This window comes from Nuphar pumila, chromosome 9 (genome assembly GCF_984573655.1).
Source record: "Nuphar pumila chromosome 9, dmNupPumi1.hap1.1, whole genome shotgun sequence".
Lineage (NCBI taxonomy): Eukaryota > Viridiplantae > Streptophyta > Magnoliopsida > Nymphaeales > Nymphaeaceae > Nuphar > Nuphar pumila.
The window spans coordinates 37,809,285-37,820,907 of record NC_143257.1 but is presented as its reverse complement, the minus strand read 5'-3'; positions in this window follow the sequence as shown (position 1 = coordinate 37,820,907).

Below are 11,623 nucleotides of genomic sequence, written 5' to 3'. Positions count from 1 at the left end.
GGGAGGTCTGGACATGTGGCAGACAAGTGTCAGCTGTCTGGAGAGGCCTTCTCAAATGGCGCCACCTCAGGGGGAAGTTTGAAATTCAAATGGAGGTTGGCCCTGGAGGAATGGAGGGTGGACATGTGGCGCCACCTCAGGGTGGCTCCTACGATGCCATGTGGCAAGAGGGAGGAAAAGGAGGGAAAGGACATGTGGCGCCACCTCAGGCCATCTGGAAAAATCAGAGCTCAGGATTTGCGCCACCTAGGCCTTGTTTGAATTTTTGAATGGTTTTCTTTTTCTGAAGAAAGCCAGGAGTGACATGTGTCTCCTACTTTTCTGAAAAAAAGTAGGGAGAAGACATGTGTCCTCTACTTTTTCTGAAGGAGTGAGAAGGAGACATGTGTCACCTGCTTTTTCTGAAAGAACCAGAAGATGACACATGGCAGAGGGGAGAGAAGGAGGGCCAAGCCATGTGGCGCCATCTCAGACAACATGGAAAAGGTAGAAGTTCAGGATTTGCGCCACCTATGAAGAGATTTGAACTTTTGAATTCTAGTTTTTCTGAAGAAAGCAAAAAACGACACATGGCGTCTACTTTTTCTGAGAAACTGAGAGATTGCCATGTGTCCTCTGCAGGAGACACACTCTAAATGGCGCCACCTCAGAGGAGACAAGCCTACCTTTTCTGGAGGAAGCTAGGAGTGACACATGTCTCCTACTTTTCTGAGAAAAGTAGGGAGAGACATGTGTCAGGCTACTTTTCTAGAAGGAGGGAGGGGTTGACACGTTTCCCCTGCAGGAGACACACTTCAAGTGGCGCCACCTCAGAGGAGACAAGCCCCCACTTTTCTAGACAGGACAACCTATGACACTTGGCATCTCCTGGTAATCTTGGAATGACACATGGCGCTGGATGGATAGGGTGGATACTGGCAGATAAATGGGATGACATGTGGCGGCTTCTTAGGGTAGCCCTCACAGTGACACTTGGCATGGAAATGGGAGGAGAGAGAGAAGACAAGTGGCACCAATCCAGGGGACAAGGCTCCTATATTTTTGGGTTTTTCAAAATTCAAATTTTTCAAAAGAAAAGCTTGTGTGACACCACCTCAGTGTGGGTCCCACATTGCTTCTTTATTGAAATAAGGATAAAACCACAACTTCTTTTTGGAATTTTCATAAAATCTGGACTAATGGGCAAAACAGGAATTTTGGAAAGAGTTGGCCCTTGTAGGGCGATTTTGTAAAAGAAAGATATTTGAAATTGTCAAAAAGGGCAAAATCTGAGGTAAAGTGACTGAAATCCACATTAAAAACTATCCAGATCGTCTTCCTGAGAAAATATTTTGACATTCAGAGTCCTGGGAGTAAAATGGGAAGAATTGATAATTTTGAAGACCCAGGATTTTGAAATCAATTTTGAAAAGAGTTGAAATTCTAATCTGGATTGAAAATTTTGAAATCAAGAGTTCTGGACCTCGAAATGACATGCTGTGCAGTGCAGTGATTTGAAATGCTCATGCAATGATATGCAATGTCATGTCTTATGCAATATAATTTTGAACCAAGACTCTGGAGATGTCTGTCTCCTGTCAGGAGTAAAATCTTGAACATCTGAGATAAAAATAGAGAAAAATTGAGAGTTTCAGATGAAATTTGGACTTTTGCAAGGTCCGGGCTCAGAAAATGACCATTTTGCCCTCCGGCGATTTCAGAGGCTAGATGTTGATGCTTGGTGGAAATGTTGGGGAGGTGAGTGAAAATTTGGGGTGTTTACAGATGCCCCTCTTTGCTACTAAGTCGGCTCATGGCCGAGCTTAGTGACAAAGAAAAACACACCAAATTTGAGCCATACATAAAAAAATGCCCCAGCTAGAAGGATCTGACTGAGTGTGAAGAAATTAGCCCGAGGAAGATGGTAGATATGAAATGGATAATAAAGAGAGTAGATTTGCTCTGAGAGAGCGAAGTTCAGGTTTATGCCCTTAACCTGGATGGGATAAAATACCTCGTAGGGAACGAAGCTCAGGTTTGAACCCTTGACCTGATTGGGAAATGAAATATGTCATTGAAATGAGATTCAGGTTCGTACCCTTATCCTGATCGGGCGGAAGATGAAATACCTCTTCAAAGAGGCTCAGGTTGGTACCCTTATCCTGATCGGGCGGAAAATGAAATACCTCTTTGATTGAGGCTCAGGTTTATACCCTTATCCTGATTGGGTGGACAATGGAATACCTCGTTGATGGAGGCTCAAGTTTGTACCCTTATCCTGATCGGGCAGAAAAATGAAATACCTCTTTGAATGAGGCTCAGGTTTGTACCCTTATCCTGATCGGGCGGAAAATGAAATGGAATCCTCGAAGGAAGAGACCATGATGGAACCTTCGGATTTTGCACAGTAAATCCGACAGGGGTTTTGCGAAAGGAAGGAAAATGGGGTCCCTAAAGCTTGAAAAGGGATTGATTTTGGGCGTCTCATTGCTGAGACTAAAATCAGCTTTTAAAATTGCCTTTCGCGAGAAAATGATTGGTGGTTCGACCTTGAACCGAAATGGGACTGTCTATGGTGGGACAGTGGGGACACAGGGAAGTGTGCAATCTGAGAGTTCATGCTCTCAAAGAAGGGAAGGAATCAAGTCCTTAGGAGGGATTTAAAATTGGTGTCAGGATGCATCGAAGGCAGACATCAAGCTCTCACTTCATGTCAGGATAGCTAGAAAATATTGTCAAAACGTTGGAAATTTTGCTGTTGATTCAAAATTTTTGAAAATGTTGCATATGGTTGCAGAGATATTCTTTCTTTTCTACCCAAAGCATTACCTCCAAACAAGGTTCACTTCGTAGAATCGAAATTGGAAACCCAAATTGTTTACAATTGACCTTCTTCAAGGAAGCTATCAATTTCCTTGATATGAGCAGGAAAGAGAATTTGATGTTATGAAAGCAATTGATGAAAGAGTATTGATAATAGAATTTCACAAATTTTAAAGAGGGTTCTTGGTAGATCTGGCAGTTTGATATCCTGAGAGCTTCTCTCTTGATAATCTTTCTGCACTCTTTTGGCCCTCTGGTGTTTTGCTACATTCTCCTTCATTTTGGAGATGTTCTGACTTTTTCTCTCTTTCTTTTTCCTCTCTTTCTCTCTTTTGGGAAGGGTACGTCACAAACTCCTTCATCTTGGAGATGTTTCGATCCTTCTTGGGCGATGGGTTTGGAGATCTTTGGGTGATAGCTGAAATTAAATATCTTTTAGGGATTGTCGAGAGGTTCATCGCATCTGCCTTCATCTTGACAGTGCTCTGGACTCTCCCTGGAAGGATTCGTCACAGACTCCGTCATCTTGGAGATGTTTCGAATCTTCTTTGGCCCCGGGGGTCTACTCGCCTAATTCGCCTTCATCTTGACGATAGGTGAAAGATCCCTTTTGCGGATACTCAATTGCAGCTTAGGTGATTCTGAGGAGATAGGGTTTGGGTGAATTCTCTCTTTTCTAGCACTCAGGATATTTCCACTGCCTCGTCCTTACAAGAATAGCCTTTAAAGATGCGCCATTGACTGCGATCAATATCGATCATCTACGGCTTTTCAATAACATTGAATCTTCTTTTCTGGCCATATCGAGGACTTTATCCTTCATCCTTTTGGTTGGCCAATAGAAAGAATTTGAAGTTTGAATCTCTTTTCACAAAAGCTTCACTCTTTCGGAAGTAATGCTGAAGGTAAATTGAGATATAGATTAGTGCAATAAAGATTCTGAAATCAACAAATAATTTGACAAAATTTTCTTAAAATCCCTAGTGAAAGTGAGTATTTGAAATCTGGCTCAATACATCCGTGACGAAAATTCTCCTCTCTTTTTCCCCAAAAAGAGAGACTCAGGCTTAACCCTTACCTGAATGGGAAATGGGAAATACTCCTCTCTTCCCTGAAGAGGAGGTGTTTGCAAAACGAACTTTCGAAGAGAAATTGAGCTTTCGTCAAAGCTCCCTAATATTAGGCTTCTCTTATGGAAATGGGCTGATAATAGTGAGGTCTGAAAATTGGGTCATGAAAGGAACGAGTCCATCATACTCTCCCTACAAAGAGGGTCCTTCATGATGAAGATGGCCTAGTATGAAATTGGGGGGTCACAAGGAAACGAGTCTCCGTCGAGTCTCTCCCTTAAAAAGGGTTTCTTGTGTGAAATTGGAAATTGTTTTGCAAACGGTTCACAAAGACGCGAGTCCCTTCAAACTCTCCCTGAAAAGGGGCTAAGTGAACAAATTGGATAGCATGCGAAAGAACGAGCTCCCTCGAACTCTCCCTAAAAAGGGTCTTTCGCAAGAGGAAATGATTGAAATTGGATATTGAGATTGATTGACCCAAAGGTCGAAATTGGAAATTGGTTGTTGAGAATTGAATGACCCGAAGGTCGAAATTGGATGACCTGACGGTCGAGATTGAGAATTGATTGACCCGAAGGTTGAAAATTTGGAATTGGTTGACCGAAAGGTCGAAATTGTGTGACCCGAAGGTTGAAATTGAGAATTGATTGACCTAAAGGTCGAAATTTGGAAATTGATTGACCCGAAGGTCAAAAATTGGAAATTGGAAATTGAGGTTGAGAATTGGAAATTGGGTGACCCAGAGGTCGAAATTGGAGAATTGCCTGATTTGAGGAATTAAATTGGAATTTGGAGGTCAAAATGTCAAATTTGAGCAATCGACAGACCCTGAGGATCAAAATGACTTGTATCAACAAGGGAGAATGATGAGTTCAAGTCAGAGCTCGAATAAAATATAGAGATCACGAGTCGGAACCTGGATCAACAGAAGAAAATGAAGCGCTCGAGTCAAGGCTCGAGTAACTAAAGAGATCTCGAGTCGAAACCCGGATCAACAAAAGAAAATGAAGAGCTCGAGTCAGGGCTCGAGTAAGGTAATGAGATCACGAGTCGAAACCCGGATCAACAAAAGACAATGGAGAGCTCGCATCTGAGCTCAAAGTAAAGAGATCTCGAGTCGGAACCCGGATTAACAAAAGAAAAATGAAGAGCTCGAGTCAGGGCTCGAGTAAGGTAATGAGATCACGAGTCGGAACCCGGATCAACAAAAGAACATGATTTGAATAAAAAACCTGAGTCAGAACTCGGTTTTCTGAAAAATTGGGATTTTGAAAATGTGCCAGTTTGAGTACTGGATTTTGAAATAATACCAGTTCGAGCGCTGGGTTTTGGTTCAGTATTGGTGATGACCTTTCGATTTTGAATTATTTAGGAATCATGATGGGACTATTTGTTGAAATCCCAATACTGACCAGATTGTTGTTAATGCAGTTGAATGCAAATGAACATGAATTGATGCACATGAATGCACAAGTGCGTGAAATGAGGAATTTGTTTGTCCTGCCTGCATACAGAACAAAATTTTAAAAATGCCCCAGTGTAACTGAGAAAGAAAGTTTGATCATTATTTGAAGAAAATAGGAAGGATTACAAGAGGAGCATAAATGTTTCAAGTATAAAACTTTTTCAAGTGTCGAGCATTAATAGGATCTGGCAATTCTACCCCATCAGCATTGATGAGCCGATATGAGTTGCGGGGTAATGCTTCTTTGACAACATAGGGACCTTCCCAATTTGGTGACCATTTGCCGCCGGGATGATGCTTGAGATAAGTTGTGGATCGAAGTACTAAATCATTGACTTTGAATCTTCTTTCGATGATAGATTTCGCATATTGTCTTGCTACTCTTTGGCGATAGGATTGAGCATGTTCTGCTGCTTTTAGCCTTCTCTCGTCGAGTAAGTCTAGCTGCACTAGTCGCTGCTGCTGGTATTGATCAAGAGGTAATTGCAGAAGTGAAGCAAATTTCAAAGCGGGCTTCTAAACATGTAGCGGCAATACTACTTCTGTTCCATAGACCAATTCTGATGGAGTAGCATTCGTTGGTGTACGAATGGTGGTCCGATAGGCCCACAATGCATCATGGATCTTCTCATGCCAGTCACGGCCTGTTTCCACAGTTCGCTCCAAGATACGAATTAGAATCTTGTTGGTGGCCTCTGCCTGACCATTCCTTTGAGGATAATATGGAGCGGAAAAATGATGATAGATCTTGAATTTTGAGCAAAATGTCTTCATCTTTTCATTCTTGAAATGACTGCCATTGTCTGACACAATGTCATGTGGGATGCCGAAACGGCAAAGGAAGTTCTTGTGAATAAAAGAGACCACGTGTTGGCCTTCTACTGTGCGGAGACTGATGGCTTCTACCCACTTGGTGAAATATTCTGTTGCGGCAAGGAAGTATTTGTGGCCATTTGAAGCTGAAGGAGTGATGGGACCTACGACATCGAAGGCCCACATGGAGAATGGCCATGGAGAAACAACGGATTGTAAATATGTTGCCGGAGCATGAATAGAAGGTGCGTGTATCTGGCATTGCACACACTTCTTCATATAATGATAACAGTCTTGTTGCATAGTCTTCCAGTAGTACCCTGCTCTGATGATTTGCTTGACAAGGGTTTGGTAGCCGACGTGACCACCACAGATACCTTCGTGTGCTTCTCGCACGACTTCTTTGGCTTCGTCTTCATCTAAACATCTGGAATACTCTGAGCTGAATCCACGACGATAGAGGACATTGGCCAAAATGAAATATCGAGTGGACATACGCTGGATTGCTCGCTGCTCTTTCTTTGAGAGTTCTGGAGGAAATTCACCGGTTTCTATGAAAGTTTTGATGTTGTAATACTAAGGCTTCTTCTTTTTCTCAGCCTGGTTTACTTGCTCCGATGGAAGGAAAGCAGGTTGGTCAAGTCTGCCAATTTCAAAAGAGCGACAAGATTCTCCATTCTTGAATGCCATAATGGAGCCTAAACTGGCTAGACTATCGACCACTTGATTGAAATCTCTCTTGATATGGAAGAGCTGAAATTCTTCAAACTGGCTGACAAGAGCTGAAACAATTTTCTGATAGGGAAATAACTTCTGATCTTTGACCTGCCATTCGGCTCGAACTTGATTAACAACGAGTAATGAGTCGCCATAGGCATGCACTCTCTCAACATTGAAGTCTAGTAGAATCTTTAGACCTTGAATCAGGGCTTCATATTCAGCCATATTGTGGGTACATTGAAAATCTAACTTGAGGGAAAATGGAATCATCTCCTTCTCAGGAGTGATTAATAAAATTCCGATACCTATTCCGGCCATGTTCTTAGAACCATCGAAAAATAAATTCCAGACTGGAAATTGCTGGAGATTGCAAATCTGCTCATCAGGGAAGTCATCTTCGGCTTTCACTTCTTCGGCCAGAGGAAAATCCGCCAATTGATCTGCAATTGCTTGGCCTTTGATTGATTGTTGCGAGACATATTCTAAGTCATACTGCATCAGTAAGACTTGCCATTTTGCGACTCGTCCGCTGAGGAAAGGCTGCTCTAAAATATACTTGAGGGGATTGAGTTTAGACAAGATTTTGACTTCAGATGCCAGCAGGTAGTGTCTTAGCTTCTGACACATCCATACCAGAGCTAGGCAGGTCTTCTCTATTTGAGAGTATCTCTTTTCATAATCTATGAAAGTCTTACTCACATAATAGATGGCGTGCTCTATCAGCCTGCCTTCTTTGTATTGCGCCAAGAATCCACCACATGCGACTTGATTAACTGAGATGTATAATAAAAGGGGTTTTCCCAATTCTGGCGGCTTCAGGATGGGAGGATTAAGAAGACACTTCTTGATTCGATCGAACGATTGCTGGCATTCTGGCCCCCATTCGAACTTCACTCCTTTTCTGAGTAAGTGGTTGAAGGGCTCACATCTCATCGCCAAATTGGAAATGAATCGCCGGATTGACTGCATATGTCCTTGAAGGCTACGTAGTTCTTTGAGATTTTTCGGGGGTGGCATATCAATGATAGCCTTTGCTTTGGCTGGGTCAACTTCAATTCCCTTTTTGCTGACCAGAAAACCCAACAGTTTGCCTGATTCAACTCCAAAGACACATTTTTGCGGGTTAAGCCTTAACTTGTAAAGAATGAGTCTCTTAAAGACTTGATCAAGTGCTTCGAGGTGATCTTCTTCCTCTTTAGATTTCACGAGAATATCATCAACATACGCATCCATGATTTTGCGCATCTGATCGTGAAAGATGACAGCCATTGCCCGTTGATACGTTGCTCCAGCATTCTTGAGCCCAAAAGGCATAACCGTATAGCAGAAAGTGCCCCAAGGCATAGTAAAGGAAGTTTTTGATTGGTCGCGGGCGGCCAACTTAATCTGATTGTAGCCGGAATATCCGTCCATGAAAGAGAACATGGCATGTCCTGCCTTGCTATCGACTAGAAGATCGATGCTTGGAAGTGGATAGTCATCCTTCGGAGTTGCCTTATTGAGGTCTCTGAAGTCTATGCAAATCCTTACTTTGCCGCTTTTCTTTGGGACAACGACGATATTGGCTAACCAATCTGGGTAGTCAATAGCTCGAATAAATCCTGCTTTGAGCAGATCTTCAAGTCCTTCCTTGACTTGCTGTTCTATTATGGGATCCATTTTTCTCAGCTTTTGTTTAACTGGTTTAGCATCAGGCTTCAAGATGAGTCGGTGTTCGACTAATTTGGGGTCTAAGCCCGGCATGTCTTCATACGTCCATGCGAACACTTCTTCATGCCGCTTGAGAAAATCTGTAAGCCTTTTCTTTTCTTCTGAACTCAGACTGGTTCCGATCTGGAGAATTTTTGGATCTTCCTCTGAACCGATATTGACACCTTCAGTTGGATCTTGTACTAGAGGAGATGGTTCGTCCTGCTTCTGAACTGCGGCGAACTCCGGTAATTCCTAAAGAGACTGATCATATTCTGCACAATCATCAGACTGCTTTGCACTCTTGTCATTTCCGGTGCTTGCTTTGATTCTGTGAATTGCTGTCGACTTCTGAAAGGCCTTGGGATTGAGAACGAGCTTCTTGATTGTCCGAGAAGTCATTCTGAAATTTTGGAGAAGAAATTTGGTTCAGACAAATTGGCCTATAGTAAGACAAGCAATCATTTGAAGAGAACCATACATAAAATGGCATTGAATTATAAAATGATGAGACAGACAAAAAGGGAGTAGATGGCATCCGGATAGACAAAGAAACTTGGAATTTTATTGATTGAATTGATCAATGACATTGGTAAAATGAGACACTTATTTGGAAAAGAATAGAAAGAAAATAACAAATGGTCTTCATTGTGCCCCTTTGACAAAAACAGTCTTCCTTGATGAGCTTCCTCCGGAGAACCCCAATCCTGCCCTGTGGGGACGATGCTTCTGGATCACTGGCTCGATGCGGCCATCTTCGTTCTGGCCGAGTCCCTTGAAGGGTTGATAGCCATGCTACAGGAGCAAATCGAATCCCTTTTTTGACTTCATAAATTGTGGAAACAATGGATGATCCTTAATGGTGCTGTAGTCGATTCGACCTCCAACCTTGAAGAATTGAGAACCTTTCCATCGTGTCGTGGCTACTGTGTACAGAGATGGCTCTGATGGTGCCTGAAGTATTTCTCGATTCTCCCCGAGATTGATCTCTTCACTTTCCCTGATGCTGGGAATATCTGCATTGAATGAGGGCCGAGGAATCATTGGCTGCGGGAGCCTTTCTTCGGGGTCTTCTCCCAGTATTGTGGTAATCATCCCACCTTTTGACCACTTCACACATTGATGTAGGGTGGAAGGCACTGCATTAGCCTTATGAATCCACGTCCTTCCGAGCAGCAAATTGTAGGTGGGTGGTATGTTAACCACATGGAAAAGCACTGAATGCACTGAATAATTAATGAACACCTCCAGGAATATCTTCCCTTTTGCCGTTTGACCATGGTTGTCAAACCCATAGATGGTGATAGGGTCTGGAATATATTCTTCATACTTGATCCCTAATGCCTTTGCGGTCATTTCAGGGCAAATATTGAGGCTACTGCCTCCATCGACCAGCACATGCGGTACTGTTATTCCTCTGACTCGAACGACGATGTAAAGAGCATTATTGTGAAAGGAATGAGGCTTTGGAAGGTCCTCATCCGAGAAAGTGATTGGTGCATTGGTCATGGTAGAGTTCACAATTTGTGCCATGTCTTCTGGAGTGGTACTGGGCTTAACTTTGATTTTCATGAGTAAATCATCCAGTACTTGTCGGTGCTTGCTAGAATTCTTGGCCAAGTCAAGGATGGAGACATTGGATAAAGCGGTCAGAGGCTTCTGACTTGAATTCTCCAGCCTGGGTCTAACGATTTGCTTGAAGAAATCAGGAGTTCCTTTTGATTTGGGAACTGACTTCACAGGTGCTTCCGAAACTTTCATTTTGTCAAATGCTGAGATTAAGTCCATCTTCTTGGAATCTGGAGCTGCTTGTCGTAGCACCGTCACTTGATGCTGAACTTGGAGATCTTGCGCAGAACATGGCTTGATATGTTCATGCGGTAGAAATGGTTGTGCAGACACTACTGCTGTGGTGTGCGAAGGGAAGGGGTGATTGAGAATGTCCATTTTCTCTTCTTCTTCTCCTTCCACTAGAAGATTTTTTTTAATGAGGTCTTGTATGATGTTTTTGAGAACAAAGCAGTTCTTGGTGTTGTGTCCCACTGTCCTGTGGAACTTGCAGAACTGATCTTTCCATTTCCCCATGGGCACAGGGGGATCGGCCAATCTGAGCAATTTGACCATCTCTTTTGATAGCATGTACTCGAGCACATCCTCGAGTGATTGGTCAAGAGGAGTAAACTTTCTGTCGTAGCTCCATCCTTCATGTCTAGTCTTCTCACGCAGTTTTGGCCCTTGATCCTGCTGAGGAGGCTTGCTGTACAGAGGAGCAGGCTTTGCTTTCTGGTCCTTGTTGTTCGAACTGCCTGTGCCATAGCAGTAATCTTTCTTCTGCCCTTTGTATCGATTTTGGCCTTTGTTGTTGTTGCTGGCAGAATAAGTGAAGTGAGCTTTCTTTTTCTGCTCACCTTGGGAGTTGTTCTTGGAAAAGGTAAAGCCTTCATAGACTCCATTTTCCACACTTAGTTCGAGCCATTCGGCTCGTTCAGTCAACTCAATGAAGGTCCTGGATGGTGTTGTGGATATCAATCCTCTTAACGGCTGCGAAAAATTGTTGAGGATCAGGGACAATGCATGCCTTTCTGAGATAGGATCTCTCATCTTATTACAGGCTGATCTCCATCTGTGAATGAAGTCCTGTGCTTTTTCATTCTCATTCTGCCTTAAATTGCAGAGATGACTCAGTGTAGGCAGCGCTTCTGTGTTGAACAGGAAGCGTTCAATAAAGAGATTCACAACTTTGTCGAACTCCTTGAGCTCGATGGGGTTGATATGCTCAACATACCACTTGGCTGCGACTCCTTCCAAGCTGCGGGGGAAGCATAGAAACAATGCTCGGTTATCCCTCTTAAACCGAGAGCATTCAGCAAAGAAAGTGGCGAGGTGCGCTTTTGGGTCGCCAGAACCATCGAATTTGATGAATTTTTGGGGGAGATTCTCCAGATCATCATCCCCTTCTAAGCCGTCATAAAAGTCCTCACTGGTGAAGACTTTCTTGCCCTTGTCGCGGGCTTGTAGATCTTTGACAACTCGGGCCATTTCTTTAAATTGCGCTTGCAAATGC